The sequence below is a fragment of the Nomascus leucogenys genome, chromosome 17 (genome assembly GCF_006542625.1).
Source record: "Nomascus leucogenys isolate Asia chromosome 17, Asia_NLE_v1, whole genome shotgun sequence".
Lineage (NCBI taxonomy): Eukaryota > Metazoa > Chordata > Mammalia > Primates > Hylobatidae > Nomascus > Nomascus leucogenys.
The window spans coordinates 58965039-58985684 of NC_044397.1; positions in this window are offsets into that span (position 1 = coordinate 58965039).

Consider the following 20646-nt stretch of genomic DNA (forward strand, 5'->3'; position numbering starts at 1 on the left):
CTCACTGCAAGCTCCGCCTCCCGGGTTCACGCCATTCTCCTGCCTCAGCCTCTCCGAGTAGCTGGGACTACAGGCGGCCGCCACCACGCCCGGCTAATTTTTTTGTATTTTTAGTAGAGACGGGATTTCACCGTGGTCTCGATCTCCTGACCTCGTGATCCGCCCGCCTAGGACTCCCAAAGTGCTGGGATTGCGTGAGCCACCGTGCCCCGCCTGAGGTGGGGTACTATTTATTGTCCGTTTTATAGATGAGGACATTGAGGTTCAGCAAGTTTATATAGTACTGCAAGTCACATAGCAGCCAATTGTGAAGCCATTACAATTGGCCAAGCATTAGTTCCATTTCACTCTATTTCATTTATTCTGGTCTCCAATTCATCAGGCTTCACTGGTTCAGATGAGTAGCTACCTACTAATGGCCAGGCACAGCTGCGAACCCGTGATCCCACCCTGAATCACCATAATTGTCTCCAGGATGAAAGGTAAGCAGGATCAAGAGGCCCCATTGCCCTTGGCTCAAGGGAGATCTTTAATATGCTGCAGAAACCCTTTTATTGACTACATGGGTTTTGGAGCCGAGAGCTCAAATTTATGATATTCTAAATCCCAACCAATCTCTTCCTGCTCTGAAAGCTCATGGAATTTGCAATAGTGAGATAATGCAGAGTGAATTGTGTCATCATAAATATCTGGGTTTTATTTCCAGCTTTTCTTAGAAATATCTCTATGATTTGGGGAAAGTTATTTAATCTGGCTGAACCTCAGGTTCCAGCCTTGCTTCAAAGGGTCGTTATCAAAACAAAACAAGATAACAAACGTGAAATCACCCAGCACTTTCTGCATTGATAGATATGACAATTTCCTGTTCAGAAAAGTACCTATTGTATACATAAACACCTCTTTAACAACAGAAAAAAATGAGGTCATTTTCTTTATATATATACAGCTACCTGGTTAACTAACTAGGCTCTACATGAAAGTTTATTGAATTAATAAAACAGGAAAATAAATGCGTAAAACCAAGAGCATGTACTGCATGTAAGCCCCACTTGGCAGATGCCCCAGGACCTTCCGGATCATCTCGTGTTGTACTTAGAGAAATTCCCAATGGAGCTTTATACGGTGCCTTTGAAAAATGTCTCTTCCCTAGAACACAGGCCAATGCAATACAACAAACACTTTTTCTCGATGGCAATATTTGGAATTGTTACTTCGAGGATTTGTCTAGGGTCAGTCAGAAGATTTATCTTCCATGGCAGGTTTCTGTGTTCACCAGAAGAAATAAGACCTGGCCAGAGGAGGCCACTCACCTAAAGGCTTGGAACACAAGGCTTCAGCTAAGCTTCTAGTGGAGCTATTGACAAGAGCTTACAAAAACACTGAGTTTGGGGTTTGTTTTCCAGAAATTCCTTCCTCTATCTTATCTGAAGCAAGTACATTATAAAAAATAACACTGTAATACATACACATGCAGACATTCACACAATATACACACATGCAGATACACATGACACAGATACACACACATTCACAGATACAGGCATAGGCACACACACACACATACACACACACATACAGAACAATTTTTCCAGCAACTAGAGATGATGAATTTCAATAATATCGCGTGGTGAAAATAAATCAAAGTAATTTTTTGCCCATATTGGATAAAGTCTAACACACAGTGTTTTCTTGACATTTTTGAGAGATTGTTGAGTAAAAGCAGAGGGCCTTATCCTTTTTGACCCCCTCCAAAATGCCACTACCCAACTATTAATTATAGATTTGGGGGGACTGAACTGACCCCTGTTTTAGAACTTGTTAAATTCACTAAAGCATTGTTTCAGTCTACCCTTCTTGTTAGCCTAATTTGCAGGCCTAGTAACATTTTAGAATATGAGTGGAAGGTCATATTTTTCCAGAAGGTTTTTCTTAGAACCTTGTTTCAAAGAAAAGCAAAGCTTCCTGGTACACAAGATGAAAGACTTAAAAAAAAACTTGTGACGAAGACTCTTTGGACATTAAATAGCTTATTAAATAGCTCTTTGATGAATTATAGTAAGTGTAAATAAATAAAAAACATATGGATTGGATTTCTTTTGAAACATAAATGGATTTGAATTACAAAAAAAGTTCTTTTAAAACAACAAACAAACAAACAAAACTCTAGAAACACAGAATATGGTATCTCTGCTCCGAAAATGTCCCATGTTGATTTTCAACTTATATAAAATCTAATTGTGAGGACAAAGGAAAAATGTCAGTGGTTCTGGATATTTCTTGGTTATGATTCAAAATAGATGTTTATGAATGTAGATTGCACTAAGAACATTGATATGTTTTTAAGATGTCATATGATTGTTATTCACTGTCTGACTCAAGTATGTTCTCAGGTTGAAAAAAGATACACCATTTTCTTTAGATCATTAAAACCAGATAGATTTTTATCATTTCATGCATAAGAGTTTCATATAGTAGATACACTTCATTTGCATTGATTTTCTGAAAGATTGTATTAATTTTCTTTTTAGATTTTTAAAGTTTTTTTTAATTTTTTTTAATTTTCCTACAAAAAAAAAGTATTGCAAGTTGTTTAGAATCAAGGTATTTTCTGGTAGAATTAAGAATCCTCCAGCAACTCTGTTTCCAAATGAGAAATCTCTGGAGTTTGTGAGAGAGGCAAGAATGTGGCTTATAAATAACCAGGAAACTGGCATGAGGCCTGCTTGTCTGGCTTGAGGGAACTTTTCCTAAAGATTAAATTTTGGTTCTATCTAGTTTCCATTGCTGTTTTTTTTTTTTCATGCGAAGATCCATTTCACATATAATACTTGGTATAGTTGAAATTAGATAAAGGGGGAAAACCAAAATTTGGGTTTCCCAGAAAATAATAATTATAATCATGAATGGCAATAAAACATAATGATCTCTATTACTCACATAGTGCCTACTCTGTGCCAGTCATTGTGCTGATTTCAATATATGCTTTGCCTTACTTAATGTTCACAGAAAACTCGTAAAGTAAATAGCATTGTCTTCATTTTGTAGTTGAAGAAGCAGGCTCCTTCAGAGGTCCTGGCAGCCTGAAGAAGCCACCTGCTAAGTTCACTCTGATTTGGGACCATCACAATATATGGGCAGCTTAGAAAACCCTCATGCCTGGGTGGCCAACCTTCCATTTTTCTTATTTTCCTCAGCATGAATGATCTGGCAGGCATTTTGACTAACACACATGTGCCAGGGATTACAAAATTAAAAGGGAGCCCAGGGAGACAACAGGGGTAGGAGAAGCATTTTCTAATGGCTTCAAGTTCTAAGCATCCAGCAAAGCAGAACCACTAGTTATCATTATGCTTGCCACCTGTGCAATTGACCCACTGGCTGGGATGTGGTCTAAGAGAAGAAACGTGTGCCTTCTGCCGGATCTTCTGGAACTCCTCCAAGATGAAAGGAATTCTGATGCCACATTCAGCAGTATCAACTTAAGTGAGGTACTACAGAAACACTCACGGATCTCAAGTGAGTCCTGGTAGGATTCCAGTTAGCTGAGAACATTTGTTCTTGGAAAGAGCTTTATTGAAAGGACATGGATTCCCAAGGGGACTTTTTGGTGACTTCCTAGGAAGTCTCTGAACTTTCAGAAACTTATGTAGGGTGGCCTGGCATGGGTGTGTTAGTTTATCATAAGTCTTCCTCTGGCATCAGCTCACAGCATCAGCAGAGAGTGTGACCAAATCTTTCTTGTGCACAATTCATGATCGTACAACTGAAACGCTTCAGAGTTGTTTTGTAAAGGTCATGTACTTATCCCATGAGAAGAAGAAAATAAAATCTTTTTCATTCGAAAGGAAAGGTCATGTTGACAGTGTGAGAAAATTAAGCCTCTTCTCAAAGAATGTTTCTATCCCTTGTTGGAAACCTGGAATAATCATCCTCTTATATTTTTATAGCACTTTACAGTTTATAAACTTTTATTTCCATTATCTGATCATATTATCATCTAAGTCGAATTCTCCAGAATGGTTTTGTAATTAACTCCACATTCCCTGACTTGTGAGTCCATGTAGCCCAAAGAGATACATCTGAGTGACCAAGCCCAAAGACTCAGGATGGTGAAAGATGCCCCGACCACATGGCAAGTTGTTGCATGAATTACTCTTGGAGAGGCACAGGCAATGAAGTTTGTACTTAGTTTTAATATGTACTTACTAATGCTGGGCGCAGTGGCTCACACCTGTACTCCCAGCACTTTGGGAGGCCGAGACGAGTGGATCACTTGAGGTCAGGAGTTTGAAACCTGCCTGGGCAACATGGTGAGACCCTGTCTCTACTAAAAGTACAATATGTACTTACTAATTACATAAAAGTTAGCAACCAAAGTCTTGAGCCTTCATTTTCTCAATTAGAAAGTGTAGATACTAATGCCTACATCCCATACTAATGCCAGGAGGAAGACATGGGATGAATATTTGTGAATTCACTTTGAAAACTGCCCTGGGCTTTACCCAGCACTCTAATGTTTCCTCTTTGGGCCCAGCAGTGGGCTGAGAGCAGTAAATATTGACTGAACAAATGAAAAAAAATGTAGTACCAATGATGGACTTCATTACCATGATTAGGAAGATTATGTAAATGATCTATAGCTTTCAAACTATCATCATTTACGTATACATCTTTGAATTATTAAATGGTCAGTCTAAGTGCCCACAATGAACCTCTTGTTATTACTCCTTCCTAAATAAATTCCTACTTTTTGGAAAATATCACCACTATTCTTCAAGCTGGAAACAGAAAGATATCTTTGACTATTTTTTCTTTACCTCCTGGATCTAAGCTATCTATAATCCTGTCAAGTCTGTCTTCAAAGTCTATGCAAGTTAAAATTTAAAATACTTTTATTTCTGGACATATTAGCTTTCATCTACTGCCTTGACCATAGAAAGGCAGAATTCAAGAAGCCCAGGCCTTGCTCGTGTGGTTCATTGCTGTATTCCCAGCAATGAACAGTACCTTAGAACAGTACTTGACACTTAAAGCCATTCTATTATTATTTGCTTAAAGAAGAAATAAATTAATCATATTCTACCTTTCTATTACTTATCAACATATACAAGCATATTTATCTAACTTATCCAGCATTTAAACCTCATTAGGCTGAGCAACACTGACAAATGAATGTCATATTTTCATTTTCTTGCTGAGTACAAAATTCTAAGTCACTATAGAGAGAGCAAGATTAGTCTTCTCACCTCCAGGAGATTAAGACCTATTTGAAGAGCTGCCAAATTAGAATGTAACTGTTACACAAAACTTGTGTGGGGTGTGTGTGTGTGTGTGTGTAGTTCTATGCAATTTTAAAACATTGGTAGTTTTGTGTAACTACTACCAAAATCAAGTTGCACACCTGCTACAACACTACAAGACTTTCTCCGGTTACCCTTATGGAGACTCCCAAACCTTAATGTCTGGCAACCACTAGCCAGGGGTTCCCATTATTTGGAGAGAGTTATGTAAATTGAATGATACAATATGTATTCTTTTGAGAATGCCTTTTCGTAAAACTCAAAGTAATATCTAGAATTCTGTCCAAATTGATGCATATTTCAGTGGCCCATCCTTTGAGTAATATTCCACCGCTAGTACCTGGAGATAGTTCTGTCCATTTATCTTTTAGCAAGAGTGAAACACAGGCTTGCAGAAACCTCACTGAATGATCAAAATACAGTTGGGATGCGGTTCAGGAATGCCCACTGGAGAGGTTAGGTCAATGTAGATGAAAAGCAGTTTCAGCAGGGTTGCCAATTTTGTGTGAAGACACCTCTAGTGCTACATAAAATTGAGCAAAACTTAGTGAATAAAAAATTGAAAGGCAAAGGTTAAGAACAAAGAAATAAACATATTATGACTCAATTTATACAAACAACATTTTATTGAAAATAGGTAGACTTAAAAAGAAACAGACACATATTATGCTTTGAGGATTATGAAAATTGTTCTTAATTAAAAAAATCAATTTTCCAGAAGTAATGTCAATTTCACTGAGTTATTAATATATACGTGTCTTCATACAGAGGAGAAAGATGCAAATGGTGCAAATTCAGGAACAGATATATTTTTCTATGAGTTTAATTGTCAAACAAATTATTGCTGAAATGATGTCATTCTATGGTACCTACAAAGATTTTAACCAACTTGAAAACTTTCTGAAATATTTCTTCTTCCAATTTTTCAAGATAAACTCTCTTCTTCAAATTTAAAGAACATGATATACAGTCATTTGTTGCTTAACAATGGAGAAACGTGTTGTTGGTGATTTCATCATCATGAAAACATCATAGAGTGTGCCTCCACAAACCCAGATGTATAGCCTACTATACACCTAGGATATTGCTCCGGGGCTACAAACCTGCGCAGCATGTTACTCTACTGAATACTGTCAACAACTGTAACAGAATGGTAAGTGTTTGCATATCTAAACATAGTGCAGGTACAATAAGAATGTGATAGTATAATCCTATGAGACCACCAAAACATGTCAGTGGTGCATGACTACATATAGCATATGTAAATGTCTGTGTATTACATATATATTCCCTATGTATTATATATAATCGATATGTATATGTATAAACTATGTGTATATATAATAATTATGTACCTATATAATTCTAATAGATAAAAGTATATACACTATGTATTATAAAACATGTACATATATAACTATATATGTTTACATGTTTATAAGCAATTATATATACATTATATTATAAAAATATATACATGATAGAAAAAATACATAAATATACATGCCATTTATAATTACTGAAAACTGAATTTTTAAGTATTTACTTCCTGGGCAGCAGAAGGGCAGAACTGAGAGGAGATACAAGTTTTCAAAAATTCCCTAATGTGGTGTAATGAAAAAACTTGTGTGTTAATTAAACAATGTCCTTAAACTTCTCAGCATGGAAGTCATGTGGCAGCAGGCCCTGGCCTGCGTAAAATCACAGCTGCAAGATTACTGAGTTTCTGGATTTACAACAAAGCAGACCCAGGATGACTATAAAAGCTTTAGAATTTCAAAATTTTTAAAAAGCCATGCTGAGACTTTAGCAAGAGAAGGAAACATAACGAATGTCCAGAAACCATATCTGGCCCCACAGAGGACTTCATCAATACTAGCACAGAGCAGAAAGATGGGGAGTGCAAGGGCTCAGAGAAAACAAAAATAAGCCGTTCTCAGAACTAACTTATTTTAAACCAATCAATCAAAGTTTTGTGGAGCCGAACAAACCACCTATACCACATCCTGTGCATGATATTTTATTGCTAAATTTATGTGAATGGAATGAACACAGGGTCAGACTTAGAGAGTAAGGCCCTGTTGCAAGAAGGAGGATGCTCTTTGATTTCCTCCCAGGGTTTGAGCAGTGTTGCAGCACCACTGAGATTGATTGGGAGACAGGAGAGCTCCAAATAGCTTCAGAGCAGCTGTCAGCTTCAGTCTGTCTCTGCAAAGACTCACTCACAGAAAGAGAGAATTAGTATAGATGCTCCGTAGTTCTAATAGTTCATGTTGCCTACTTTGGAAATAATTGATATTCATTGGAGAGAAATACATAAGTAATGATGTGAGAAACTAAGCAATGTGAAAAGTGATCCCCATTGAAGTATGCTCATGAGAGTCAGCTCTACAGCATTTGATGAACCACACACTCTAATTTTATTGCTCTTCTTTTTCTTCATTCGGTCAGTATTCTGAGAATTTGCTATGTGCCAGGCACTGCTATAATTATTACACATACAAAAACAATTAAGACATGGACTCCAACTTTAAAAATCTCCTGGCCTAATGAGGAATGCCAATCAATAAGTAGAAAATTACAGCACAGAGTGATCAATGGATGTCATAACAGAGAGGAGTGCAGACCACAGCAGGAGGAGAGGAAAGGCATCCCCTGACTTTGAAGGCCCTCTTCTTTAATATTTCTTGGTGTCAGCATCTGGTTCAAAATCTCTCTATCCTTCCTTGCCTATTTTTTCTTCCTTCAAAGATCATCGAATAACTTCATCTTAGAGTTTCATGAGATATATCCCCATTTTCTTTCTGTCTTTTTCAAAATGACCCATCCCATGGTCCTCATCTCTCAGGCCATGCTTGTAAGATGAGGCAGTGTCTGGTGGGAACATTTCTTAGGAGGTCGGAGAAACCAAGTAAGATGGGCTGGGTTGATTTCTCAGGAAGGCTGAAACCATAGAAAGACACTGTAGGAAAAAAAGCTACAGTTGCATTTGGGGAAGTTGTGCAGAGCCAGGACTAGATAGAAATATGTTCCCCAGATTAGAAGTAGAGAAGTAGGAGAAGTAGGTACAAATTGAAGTGTAGAATGAGGTGTAGGTTTCAACAAGTGGTTCAGAACTGAGACCACAATGTTCAGCAGATGTAAGGGTTATGTCTTTTTTTTTTCTTTTTTTTGGAGAGAGTCTTACTCTGTTGGCCAGGCTGGAGTGCAGTGGCATGATCTTGGCTCACTGCAACCTCCACCTCCTAAGCTCAAGCAATTCTCCTGCTTCAGCCTCCCAAGCAGCTGGGATTACAGGTGTGCACCACCATGCCCTGCTAAATTTTGTGTTTTTAGTGGAGACAGGGTTTCATCATGTTGGCCAGGCTGGTCTCAAACTCCTGAACTCAGATAATCCACCCGCCTCAGCCTCCCAAAGTGCTGGGATTACAGGCGTGAGCCACCGCACCCGGCCAAGGGTTATGTCTTTAAATGAAGTTGGCTGTAAGGTTGATGGGAGATGCTCCAAGACTAGGCAGAGTTTGGAAAAATGATAAGAGTTGTGCCATAAAGGACCATGTCCTGGTTGTTAGTCAGTTCTAGGTGTGGTTCCAGAGGCCATCCACAGAAGGGGCTTCAGTTCTGATTCACCCTCTTGAATCCCATTCTGCTACTGAAACACTTTTAGCTGTAGGGTTGAAAAGGCACCAGGGTTCTTACAGGCACCAGGATAGCTGACCTCGTCATGGTTCCCATGAAGATCCTGCTGATGACAGCTGTAGATAAAACCTGAGAGAAGCGGGGCCAGCCAGGACTGGTAGACTCTTCCACCTGTACACAGATATATTCCATTCATTCTCTCCATAGCTCCTGACTGCACAGGCATTTAAGAAAAGAATTGTGTTAATGAACTGAGACTTACATGCCATTAAAGTGCCCACTAAAATGGGCAAACCACTCAATGAATATATCAGGAAAAAGTATTATGGTCTATATTAGAAGACCCATTCAATAGGATAGTTTGAATTTTATTTATTAATTAAACAAACACTTATTGAGTACTTATGTCTCTAATCATCTAAGGCAATGGAGATACAGGAGCGAAGAAAATACACAAAACAGGGGCTAGAGAAGACATATAGAAACATGAGAAAATTGTTATTATCTTCTGAGAGGTTTGATAGAACGGGTGTCATTTTGATTTTAGGGGATCAGCCTTTTGACTTCTGTGACTACCCTGCAATCTCCCTCCTATTTCAGAATCACAGACTTCAGTGCCTCTTGAGGCCCCCCTTGTTCCCAAGGGCTTTATCTAAATACCCTGGTTGCAGAAGCTGTTTTAAGAAAGTTATACTAGTTTATATCTTCTAGCATATTCTTCTAGAAATAGAAGACAACTGGCTATTTGCTTCCAATAGAGTTAGATTAAAATAAAATCTTGACTTTGGAAATTATAGACCTCAGTTGGAAACCACGTTTCTTTTTCTTTTGGCAGCCACTTGACTTAGTTTCAGTTTTCTAATCAGTAAAATAAACACACTGTTAATAGGTATCTGGCTGCACTGCTATAAAGTTAAAATGCAGCAGTTAATATAAATACATTTTGTAAAATATAAATCACTAGTCAAAACAGGGCAACATTAACTGTCATAATTAATAATAACTTGCCTAGTTATGTTATCTTTGAAAGAGGAAAAAAGAGAGATGCTTCCTTGCAAAGGGAAGGGCCTCTGCACACATTTCAGAAACAGACGTTTCTAAGATCAGACATGGAGTGTATCTTTCAGCTCCCTGATAAACACAGCACAAGTAAGAACAAAGTGTCTTCCATGGCTCCTTATCTGCTGGCAGAAAATGTACGTTGATTGGTTAGGAAAGAAGTCTTAAATGTTTAAAGCCATCAGTCACATGTGTGTTATTTTTAAAAAATTAGAAACATGAAAAACATTAATTCAATGCATGTTTATAGAAAGTCTACTACCATTGTTTTTGTGCTAAAGTTTCAGAGAATATGACCCAGTTACTATTTTCAAGAACATACAGCCCCATGAGGGACAGAGCCATGTAAACAGTAGGAAGCACCGGCGGGCGGTCAGAGCTCTCCTGGGACTGGGTACGCAATGTTCTCAAGCCGCTGGCTGCTGACAAATGGGCTGGAAGGGACGAGGTTCGGGCTGGGAGGAAGGAAGGCATTCCCCAGAGCAAGGGCACGGATCCACGCCTGCTACTAGGCTACTGTGCTGTAGTCAGACCAGGCGATGCTGCTGTGTGGAAGGGGAGAGGGAGGATGGAGGTGAGGTCAAGGTCAGGAGATAGACTTGTGATTTTTATTTATAGGTCAGTGTTTCTCAATTACATTCTCATACTCAGAGGTGGTACAGTCCCATGGGTGATGGGGAGGGGGCCAGCCTTGTGCACAGTGAATCACATAGGACCCCAGTCCTGTTTATTGATACCCAGAGCAAACAAATATTACTCATGACAATCTATCACATGTCATTCTCACAGTAAGTCTGTTGTCCTGTTGGTGTGCCGGTCCCGTAGAATGAAACACGAATGTTATGCCAAGAGACTGTGAGTACTTGAGATGTGAGGAGGGCATTCTTCCAAGAAGCTGGCTTCACAGTGTCCCTGGACCAGCAGCACAACATCACCTGGGAACTCTTAGAAATGCACATTCTCAGCTGGGCCTATACCTACGGAGTTGTCAACCTTGGGTGGGCCCTGCAGCGTGAGTTCTAGCAAGCCCACGGGGGACTCCAGTGCTTGCTCGACTTTGGAAACTTTTGCTGGCCTGGTGTCTCCAGCCTCAGACATCATAAGAATCACACAGAGTGCTTGGAAACAGGCCTGCCAAGGCAGAATCACCTTGCAGAGGCTGCAAATGCAGCTCCTTGACCCCAGATAATCCGTTCCATCAGGCAAGAGGCCTTGACCAGGGAATACCTGGGAATTGGCCGCAAGACATTTCATATTGCGATATCCACACCCCTCCCTGCAGGTGCCTATTCAGAAGGCAGGCTGGTGTGGGCATGCGCAGCACCAAGCAGGACCCCCACACAGGCCTTCTCTGTGGCTGGAGGAGGCCATACGCTAGCTGTGTAACCTTGGGGAAGGGGCTTGACCTCTGAAAGCTTGCTTTACTCTTCCGTAAAATAGTCAAAATAACAGCAACTCCCTCCAGGGTTTTTATGAGAATGAAATGACTTCATGTGGGACAAATTCCTGGTACTTGTTGAGGATTCATAAATGTGAAACATTATCATCAACATTATAGCATTATATTACATAGCTCTGATTGCTGATCACATAGGCCACATTTATGGAACCCCTATTACTCCCACTAGGGCTGCTCCTGCTACTGTTACCACGAGCCCTGTTGCTCCTGCTGCTGCTATTACTGTTACCTACCAATACTACTACTGCTGCTAATACCACCACTGCTACTAGTACTGCTAATACTGCCACTATCACTACTGTAATACTATTGCTATTGCTGCTACTAATACTACCACTAATAATGCTACTGTTCCTGCTTCTGCTACCACCAGTACTGCTAGAACTGCCGCTTCTGCTATTGCCATTCCTGCTCCTACTATCGCTACTCCTAATACTACTGCTACTGCTACTACAGCTAATACTGCCACCGCCACCACAACTACTACTAGTGCTATTGCTACTAATGCTGCTACTAATGCTACCACTAATATCACTGCTACTACTGCTATGGCTGCTGATGGATCACTATCACTATTACTACTGCTGCTGCTAATACTGCCATTGTTCCTACCGCTATTACTGCTGATGCTGCTACTGCTACTATTGCTACTCATAGTATTATTTTTTGCCAATAGATGGCATGTGTTTTAGTAGAAAGAGGAAATACAACTGGAGAGAGAGATGGAGAGAGATAGGACTACGGAGTCAATTAGACCAGGAAGAAGTGGGGAGGCCTCCCTGCCAAGGAATGCATTTAACCAGGAAGCAAGTAAAGGATTTTTGAGGAAGAAATAATAAACCGCACCAACAGGAGCACAAGAATGTGCTTAGAGGGCTCTTTCTCTGGGAAGGTGGCCACCTTTTATTTCCTCTCCTTTCTTCCCCTGGTCCTCACTGCTGGCTTTAGACTCTTGCCAACCCACATGGATGAGCCAGGTGAGAGGTTTAGCCTGGCGTGCCATTTGCTGACTAAGCTCTTTGCGTGGATTCTATTTGAAAGTTCATTAATTTTGTGACATGATATTAAGGGTCCTTGTCATCCTAGTGGAGTCCATGGTCCCACTTAGGTTATGCTCTCTGTCTACCTGTGGTGAGAGTTTACCAAATACGAGGTGAAGTATAACAAAGGAAAGCAGGCATCCTTTTATCAAATTTACTGGGCACTACAGTTTGAATTTTAAAGAAATAAACATTTCATATGTATAAGCACCTAATAAAACATGGTATTAAGTTGTATTTTGCCAAATTGATTTACTGAGAAAAATTTAGAATTGATCATGGCAATGTTCAAAAATGTCTCTTTAACTACATGCCTTTTCATTTGGAAATCCTTTCACTTTTAAAATCTTTGCTAATTTGGGTTTAAAAATGAAGAGCAATTGTTACTTTCACTGGTTATTTTGCTTGCTGGAGAAGTTGGCTAGTTTTTCTTATGTTAATTGTTTCTCCTCTATGAAATGTTGATTCCTACCCTGTTCAGATGGGGATGCTTTGAAAGCGTGAGGAATCCAGGCTTGAAGTCAGAATCTTTTGTTTTGTCCCAGTTCCAAGATTTGGGGTCAAAAAAGACAAGATAATGTAACCCTGAATCTATTCCTAGCTCTAAGGATCACCTGAGTGGCATGTGCAGAGATGCTGAATAATTAGAATGTCAAATACTTGGTCTAGAACATGAACTAGCTACAGGCCTCCCTTCCAGAAGCCCTTGGAGAAGATCAGTCAATGAGCAGATGAGCTGATTTCAGTGGGCCTGGGGCAACTGATGATGGAGGTCAGGCAAGGGCTGCTAGGGAAGCTCAGGGAGGGCTCACAGCGCTCACTCCTGGACCCTGGAAGGTATGTTTGACGTTTGCTTCTTTGTTCACTCACTGAGCAAGTCATTTACTAAAACAAATATCACAGATTTAGCTTCAGGACAAGATTTCCTTCAAGTTTCATACCTGTCTAGTATAAAATCATTTTTCATAAATGTCACAAATTTATCCTCCTGCAGTTAGGTTTCTAAGACAAAAATGCAGTGGTTGATGGTGTCTCCTTGACTTTTGATAAAAGTGCTTCAAACACTTTTAAATAAAATCTGTGGGGAGTGGATCGGCAATCTTGGGCTTGTCTGTACAGCAGGAAGGTGGGTAGGTTCCTCTCCAGCTGGTTTTTTAAGCAAGCAGATCCTAAGCGGATTGCATTTCACAACTGGAAGCATTCTGGAAGAGATATGGTGCATGTTTGTAAGAGTCACCAATGTTTTAGGTCAAAGGGCTGGCAAAGAAGCAGAGACCACTGTTCTCTGTGAGCACATCTGGAAATGAGTTGCTTCACTCCTGGAGCTTCATGTGTTTTCTTCTCCTTCATAAGAAGCTTTCAACATAACCTTGAGGGGCCAATAGCCGCTCTGCACTTCTCACGGCCCCTGTAGCATCTGATCTTCCTGCACTGGAATCAGGCCCCCCAGCACATTTCTGGGAAGTGCACAGATCTAGATTCCAGGCCACCAGCTGCTCCTCAGCAAGGATCACTCGGCTTCTTTCGTTGTTGTGAAGTCCGTTCCCTCCTATTTCCCAGCTGGGACAAGGATCAGCTCAGGTCTATAAACTGGGCAGCTCTTTTTGGGACACCTCCTTTAATCTCAGAGAAACTGTATGAATGAGGCATTGTTTTCCACATTTTACAGATGAGGAGACCCAGCCACTGAGGCTAGATCATCACCCAGGGTCACAAGGTGACCAACAGGGTACATGCCAGAGGCCGGCTGTCAATTATCTTATCCTGCAACTCCTCCCTACTTCCTTCTTGGTTCACAGCTCCCAGGAAAAGCGATTAGAGAAGCTAGGTAATGGGAAATAGAGATTTTCAGGCCCTCTTCTTTGGAGCTGACTCCCTTCCTATCTCCTTTTCCTTCTCTCTCTCTTCCTCCATGCCCAGCTCTTTCTCCTCTCTCTCTCTATCTTTCTTTCTGTATCCCTCTCTCTGTCTCTCTCCATTTCTCTCTCTTTTTGTCTTTGTCTGTTCTCTTTCTTTCTCTTTCTCTTTTTCTCCATCTTTCTATCCGTCTCTTGCTCTACTCTCTGTCTCTCTTCCCCTCTCTTCTCTCTGTATCCGTCTTTCCCTCTCACTCTATGCCTCTCTCTCTCTCTCCTGCTTCTGTCTCTGTCTCTCTTTCCCACTTTTCACCTTACACTCTCCTCCTGAACCCAAGGAAATCTCTGACTTTAGCTGCTATTTCCTCTGCCATTTTAAAGGTGATCTTTGTAGAATCACAGCTGCAGGGCTGTCTTCCTGCCCCCGCGGGGTGGACAGCAGACCAAGACTCCACAGGAGCACGAGGACTCGGCGAACTCGTCTGTCTCTGGGCTTTTGCATTTCTTGGTTCTGAGACTTGTTCTGTTTACTCTCCCCGTTGAGATTCTAGCCACAATTTGACGGAACTGCAGCAGGAAAGGGGGCAGTGAACCATTGGATTTTCTTGTCTAGAATGTTCTATAACAGTAAGCAGCACTGATGAATTGAGTTTCACATGCCCTATTTTAGATCCTTTCTATGGGGATGCTTAACATTAGATGAATGGGGTTTATTATCTTTGTATTACAGGTGAGGAAAAGGCCTTTCTTAGAAGATGACTCAGCCAGACCAAAGGGCCATTTAATGCCCGCCCTTCCTGACAGAAGGCCAGATTGTATGGGGATCGAATGTCCCCAAGCCCTTGCGGCCTGGCGCACAGAATAGAAGGCCCTGCCTAGCTGTGAGGCAAGTGCAGCGTTTCCCCATGGCCTGTTCATTGCTGTTGTACTTTCACACCAGATTTGCTTGTTTTGATGTGTTCTTTTCAAAAGTATGCATAGGGACTCTCCACAGACTGTGCTCTTTTAAATGTTTTCAGGGAAAAAAGTCTCCATATTTCTTTATTTCTTGCATGAAGGTGACTTTTTCACAACTGCCTTTTCAACTGCCAGTTCAAAATTTATTTGCTGACACTTGCTTTGCATCACACCTTGTATGTCACTGGACTACTACAAAAAAAGAGCAAGAAGTAGCCCTCTCACCTGCCGGAGCTTGCGCTCTATTCGGAGAGCTGCCAAACTACAGCGTAGCTGTCACACTGAGGGACAAACGCTGGAGTATGGGAAATGCATATGTGAAGTGCAGTGCCTTGGCCAACCTAACTCCAGCAAAGAGGCTCAGGAAAGTTACAGGAGGTCCTCCCTTATCATTGTTGGTGGGTTCTCGGAAAGTGTGACTTTAAGCAAAATGATGTGTGATGAAACGGATCTTACCATAGGCTAATTGATATAAACAAAGGTTAAGTTCCTATGATGTATTTCTGCTCACAAAAATCACCAAACTTCTAAATAAAGATTAAAATACTTCTAATATTAAATATTAAAATAAATGTGAGCGCTACATACATTTAAGAAAGATCAATAGAAACCAGACACAAAATTATTGACTCAATTATTACAGTTCACTGTTGCAGGTGGCTGAGGCATCTCCCATCAGCTAAGAAGACAAGGCAAGAACCAGCCCTGAACAGGACCCCATTCCATCACAAGGCGCACACACACACACACACACACACACACACACACACACACACACACACAAACTCATAGTCACTTACTCTGGGACACCTTAGACATGCCAATTCACCCAATGTGCACACCTCTGGGACGAGGAAAGAAACTGGATTCCTGAAGGAAGCCCACACAGATGTGGGGAGAACATGCAAACCCCACACAGACAGTGACCCAGGACTGGAATCAACTTTTTTTTTTCCATCAATATTATAACAAAATGACATTGAACAATACCATGTTATTGAGGAACCTACTGTATATGTGAATTAAACCTGAAGAATGAACTGCAATTAGCCTGGCAAGAATAGTGTTCCACAGGTTGAAAAAAGCTGGATTGATGGCTGGAAGTGGAGGTAAAAGGAATCTTGGGATATTTGGGGATGGGGAGAAATGTAATATTGAAGAAGCCCAGAGAGAAGCAGGAGCAGGAAGAGCAGAAGGGAAATCAGCACCACAACACCTCCCTCAAAGGGCTGTCTCTTGTCACACGCATAGGACCATGCCTGTGGGCAGCACTTAATATGTAATTGCTGGGGACATTCTGTAGGAAACAGACACCAATATCTCTGTCATTCTCGGGTGGACAGGCTTGATGTGGTCTATAAAAACAGAAAGACCAGACTATCTTTTTCCACTTACAGTCCACCTTCGTTATTCCTGGATTCAGTATTCGAGATTTACCTACTCGCCAAAATGTATTTGTAACCCTCAGATCAGTATTCTCAGTACTTTTATGGTCATTTGCAGACAGGGCAGAGCAGTGAGAAAGTTTGCATCACTGCTGCTTCTGTTCCGAGCTGAGGTGAAGTGGATTCTCTGCCTTCTTTATTAGCTCATACTGTTAGCACAGGTTCTCTTCAAGGTCTTGTTAGTTTAATGTCTTTTGCATTTTTGTATTTTTTTGGTTGGTGATTTTTGCTGCTTAACATGGGCCTGAACATAGTGCTCATGTGCTGCCTGGAGTCTCATCCCACTAGAAAACTATGATGCTCTGTGTGGAGAAAATACTTGTGTTAGATGAGCTTTCAACTATGACTTATCGAGCTGTCAGCCCTTAGTTCAATGATTATTAATCAATAATAGATATTAAACAAGGTATCTTTAAGCAGAACACACATAAAACAACATAAAACAAGGTCATGTATTAATCAGTTTATTAAAATGTTGTGAGCAGAGCCTTACAGGAACCTAAGCCTTCATTTCCCCAGGAGCAACAGGGCGCTATCATCTAATTCAGTGCTTGCAGCAATTTCACAAAATAAAACTACTGCTAATAATGAAAATCAACTGTATCTTACATTTCTATGTTGAAACATTGGTTTCTGCATAGTTTGGGGTTCATTCAAAACCTCAAACTTTTAGAACGTTTTAGAATTTTTTTTTATTATTATACTTTAAGTTCTGGGTTACAGGTGCAGAAAGCGCAGTTTTGTTCTATTGGTATACATGTGCCATGGTGATTTGCTGCACACCTCAACCCGTCACCTCTATTAGGTATTTCTCCTAATGTTATCCCTCCCCTAGCCCCCACCCAACAACAGGCCCCAGTGTGTGATGTTCCTCTCCCTGTGTCCATGTGTTCTCATTGTTCAACTCCCACTTATGAGTGAAAACGTGTGGGTTTGGTTTTCCAATCTTGTGATAGTTTGCTCAGAATGATGGTTTCCAGCTTTATCCATGTCCCTGCAAAGGATGTGAACTCATCCTTTTTTATGGCTGCATAGTATTCTGTGGTGTATATGTGCCACATTTTCTTTATCCAGTCTATCATAGATGGACATTTGGGTTGGTTCCAAGTCTTTGCTGGGTCAAATGGTATTTCAAGTTCTAGATCCTTGAGGAATTGCCACTGTCATCCACAATGGTTGAATTAATTTACACTCCCAACAACAGTGTAAAAGCATTCCTATTTCTCCACAACCTCTCCAGCATCTGTTGTTTCCTGACTTTTTAATGATTGTTATTCTAACTGGCATGAGGTGGTATCTCATTGTGGTTTTGATTTGCATTTCTCTAATGACCAGTGATGATGAGCATTTTTTCATATGTCTGTTGGCTGCATAAATGTCTTCTTTTGAGAAGTGTCCATCCATATCCTTTGCCCAGTTTTTGATGTGGTTGTTTGCTTTTTTCTTGTAAATTTGTTTAGGTTCTTTGTAGATTCTGGATATTAGCCCTTTGTCAGATAGATAGATTGTAAAAATTTTCTCTCTTTCTGTAGGTTGCCTGTTCACTCTGATGATAGTTTCTTTTGCTGTGCAGAAGCTCTTTAATTAGATCCCATTTGTCAATTTTGGCTTTTGTTGCCATTGCTTTTGGTGTTTTAGACATGAAATCTTTGCCCATGCCTATATCCTGAATGGTATTGCCCAGGTTTTCTTCTAGGTTTTTTGTGGTCCTAGGTCTTATGTTTAAGTCTTTGATTCATCTTGAGTTGATTTTTGTATAAGATGTAAGAAAGGGGTCCAGTTTTAGTTTTCTGCATATGGCCAGCCAGTTTTCCCAGCATAATTTATTAAATAGGGAATCTTTTCCCCATTGCTTGTGTGTGTCAAGCTTGGCAAAGATCAGATGGTTGCAGATGTGTGGTGTTATTTCTGAGTCCTTCATTCTGTGCCATTTGTCTATATCTCTGTTTTGGTACCAGTACCATGCTGTTTTGATTACTGTAGCCTTATAGTATAGTTTGAAGTCAGGTAGTGTGATGCCTCCAGCTATATTCTTGCCCAGGATTGTCTTGGCTACGCAGGCTCTTTTTTGGTTCCATATGAAGTTTAAAGTAGTTTTTTCCAATTCTGTGAAGAAAGTCAGTGGTAGCTTGATGGGGATAGCATTGAATCTATAAATTACTTTGGGAAATATGGCCATTTTCATGATATTGATTATTCCTATCCATGAGCATGGAATATTTTTTCCATTTGCTTGTGCCCTCTCTTATTTCCTTGAGCAGTGGTTTGCAGTTCTCCTTGAAGAGGTCTTTCACATCCCTTGTAAGTTGGATTCCTAGGTATTTTATTCTCTTTGTAGCAATTGTGAATGGGAGTTCACTCATGATTTGGCTCTCTGTTTGTCTGTTATTGGTTTATAGGAATGCTTGTGATTTTTGTACATTGATTTTGTATCCTGAGACTTTGCTGAAGTTGCTTATCAGCTTAAGGAGATTTTGGGCTGAGACAATGGGGTTTTCTAAATATACAATCATGTCATTGGCAAACAGAGGCAATTTGACTTCCTCTCTTCCTGTTTGAATACTATTTATTGCTTTCTCTGGGCTGATTGCCATAGCCAGAACTTATAATACTATGTTGAGTAGGAGTGGTGAGAGAGGGCATCCTTGTCTGTGACAGATTTCAAAGGGAATGCTTCCAGTTTTTGCCCATTTAGTATGATATTGGCTGTGAGTTTGTCATAAATAGCTCTTATTATTTTGAGATACATTCCATCTATACCTAGTTTATTGAGAACTTTTAGCATGAAGGGGTGTTGAATTTTATTGAAAGCATTTTCTGCATCTATTGAGATAATCATGTGGTTTTTGTCATTGGTTCTGTTTATGTGATGGATTTCATTTATTGATTTGCATATGTTGAACCAGCCTTGCATCGCAGGGATGAAACTGACTTAATTGTGGTGGATAATCTTTTTGATGTGCTGCTGGATTTGGTTTGCCAGTATTTTATTGAGGATTTTTGCATCAACGTTCATCAGGGGTATTGACCTGAAATTTTCTTTTTTTGTTGTGTCTCTGCCAGGTTTTGGTATCAGGATGATGCTGGCCTCATAAAATGAGTTAGGGAGAAGTCTCTCTTTTTCTATTGTTTGGAATCAGTGTCAGAAGGAATGGTACCAGCTCTTCTTTGTACCTCTGGTAGAATTTGGCTGTGAATCCGTCTGCTCCTGGACTTTTTTAGGTTGGTAGGCTATTTATTACTGCCTCAATCTCAGAACTTGTTATTGGTTTATTCAGGTTTTTAACATCTTCCTGGCTTAGATTTGGGAGGGTGTATGTGTCCAGGAATTTATCTATTTCCTCTAGATTTTCTAGTTTTTTTTTTTTTGCATGGAGGTGTTTATAATATTCTCTGATGGTAGTTTGTATTTCTGTGGGATCAGTGGTGATATCCCCTATATCATTTTTTATTGCATCTATTTGATTCCTCTCTCTTTCTTCTTTTTTAGTCTGGCTAGAGGTCTATCTATTTTGTTGATTTTAAAAAAAACAAAACGGCTCCTGAATTCATTGATTTTTTTGAAGGGTTTTTTGTGTCTATCTCCTTCAGTTCTGCTCTGATCTTAGTTATTTCATGTCTTCTGCTAGCTTTTGAATTTGTTTGCTCTTGCTTCTCTAGTTCTTTTAATTTGGATGTTACAGTGTCAATTTTAGATACTTCCTACTTTCTCTTGTGGGCATTTAGTTCTATAAATTTCCCTCTAAACACTGTTTTAAATGTGTTCTAGAGATTCTGGTACGTTGTGTCTTCATTCTCATTGGTTTCAAAGAACATCTTTATTTCTGCTTTCATTTTGTTGTTTACCCAGTAGTCATTCAGGAGCAAGTTGTTCAGTTTTCATGTAGTTGT